The following is a 2,834-nucleotide window of genomic DNA, read 5'->3' as shown; positions in this document are numbered from 1 at the left end:
ATAAGGCATTAGCATGGGCCTGCAATTTTTTTTTTTTTTTTGAATGTAACTGAAGTGAAATGTTCAGTATACATGGCAGTGGTTTAACGGTATTGGTCAGTGATCAAGTGACACAGAAATAAGGAATCTTGCTGGGATTTTCTTTCTCTCTTTTTTTTTTCTTACAATACATATGGACAGCAATGAAGCATTGAGACATATTTAGTTATAATTTTATTTATTTATTTATTTATTTATTTGGTGGTACCAGGGATCAAACTCAGGATCTCGAGCTTTCCAGGCAAGCATTTATTCCACCAAGCTGTCTCCCTGGCCCCTAGTTATAATTTTAAATGCAAATAGGATGTAGATGTCACCATTTAAAAATATTTTATTTTCTAACCATCAAGAATACCTGTTTGACTTCATTACTGGAAATCATCCTTCATAAGCATTCTTATTTTTCCCTTTTATCAATTTTTAAGTTTATTTGACTACTGTATGTTTATGTATATGTCAGAGTTTTTCAGGGAAGTGGAATATAGTTATTTAGAGAGAGGGAGGGAGGGAGGGAGGGAGGGAGGGAGGGAGGGACAGAGAGACTTACCAAGAGAGGCTGACTTGGGCAGTTCTGGAGGCTGAGAACTTCCATGATCCATTCTTGGTAGGACAGAGGCCCAGGAGGCCCAAGGACCTAAGGTGCAGATGACCTGAAGGTGTGAACACTAAGCCAACCAGAATACAAATGGCCCTGTTCGTTCAGGCAGGCAGAGAGCTAAAGGGACACATTCTTCCTTCCTTTGCCTTCTTTGTTCTACTCAAGCCCTGTGTGGATTGGTTGTTGCTACCATTTAACCCAGGCCACCCTCTCGAATGGCCAAATTTTGGAAAAAACTAAAATTAGTAATTGCTATATATCTTAAAAGAGGGCATGTATTGCATAGGAGCCATCCAGAGATTACTGAAGAGGATGCTTAAGACTTGTGTGCTTTCTTTCAGGTAAAGCCCACTCCTCAACACTCTAGGTAATGACATTCATGTGTAAGCTTTTCAGGAGTGAGATCCATGAATGCCAGAAATTTACCTTAAACTATATTTTTAAAATGTGGTAAATGGTTGGACAGTACAGGATGCATGAGTAGAAAGATGTAGGATAGGACAAATACAGAAAATGTTTATTGTGGAATCTGGGCTGGAACACTTGGCCGTTCACTCTTCTTCCACATCAAATTCCATGTTTTTAAGGTCCTCCTGAAGATATCAAGTTCCTGAAGCCCTTCTTAACACCCCAATAACCTTGACTTTAACTGCTTCTGAATTTTTCTTCATATAGAGCAGACATGGCAAACTTTGACATTTTATTTCACACTGTTACGCACTTTCTGAAATCATGTAAATAGCATTTGTCTCCTTGACTACAATATAGCATTCTTGGGCATAAAAATCTTGAGCACAAAAATCATCTCATGGTTTCTAATTCCTCTCTCCCCAGCTCCCTCCCCACCACTTACATCACTCAAGCAACTACCACAGGAGAGAATGTGCTGGTGCAACCAAGCTTTAAGACACAGAGCCCCTGTGGCTCCTTCATGACCTTGCAGTGGGTCTATGGTTTGCATGTCAACGATGGTCTAACCTGGAGTACTGGGTAAACTTGCTTCTTGGATGGGTTCCTGTTTCGGTTTCATAGGCCTGAAACGACCATATGCCATTTATAGCCCCATCGGAACCACTGAGAAAAGAGGCTCTGAGAAACACAGATACAGAGGAGTCATATTAAATTTCTCCAGTGAATCAAAATCGGCTTGTGGAGCTGCATGTGGAGCAGCTGGCATCCTGCAGGCTCCGGGACAGGGTGGAAAGCTGGCGGAGCAATGTGATACTCACACTGACACTGAACAGATGCCTTTACCCAACAGACACAAAGTAGGTCGGTGACTACAGAATCATCAGAGGACAGTTCGCTTCAGGATCGTCTTCCCAGGAGTTGGCACACAGGCCTCGCTGTTGCAGGACGGTGATGACCCCGTGGGGAAAAAAGCCTTACAACTGGAGCTGCTGATTCTTGAAACAATGATCTCTCCAGGAGCAACAAATCTGTACCAGGATTATTAAAATCTAAACATTAAATGATTAATCCAAGTGATAAGGATACACAAGGTATCACAAATATTTTTTACTCTCTCCATATTTAACTTTTAAAATTATAAGGATTTAGCTGCTCACCTGTAAAAGACATTATTTTTAAAAATAAGTTTGAAATATTAAATGCAAACTTTTTTGTCATTTTGGGGGTGAGACAAAATTCTAAAAATGTTTTATTCCAACTCTACAGAGCCTGCTATTATTCAGTAAGAGAATTCATTATTGTTTTTAGTGTTTGCTTGTCTTTAAGCTTGCTCAGCTCTGTGGCTGAGTGGCTTACTCTCCAAGAGGGAAGGGGAGTGTTCTTCCGGCCTCTGCCCGATAAGTCACATCTGCTTTCTATTTCACCTTTGGATTCCACAATTCTGACCTTCAAAATAATTACACCAGATCCCAAAAATCTAGCAGATGTGATGAAGAAATTAAAGCTTTTTTTTTTTTTTTTTGCTATGGTAACACAATATAAAATTAACCATTTTAATTGTACAGTTTAGTCTCACTAAACATACTGTGTTGTCATCAGGCCCACTTCATCTCCAGATCTTTTCCATTTTGCATAACTGAAAATCTACACCCACTGAACGATTCTCCTTTTGATCTAACTTGATAACCACCATTATGCTTTCTATGTCTACAAATTTGTTCTTTTTTTTTAAATTTTATTTTATTTATTTTTTTTATTGACATCAGTTATTTTTATTTTAAAGAAA

This window comes from Octodon degus, unplaced genomic scaffold (genome assembly GCF_000260255.1).
Source record: "Octodon degus isolate 3935 unplaced genomic scaffold, OctDeg1.0 scaffold00096, whole genome shotgun sequence".
NCBI classification, from domain to species: Eukaryota; Metazoa; Chordata; class Mammalia; order Rodentia; family Octodontidae; genus Octodon; species Octodon degus.
The sequence above is the reverse complement of the archived record's forward strand: the minus strand, read 5'-3'. Positions refer to the sequence as shown.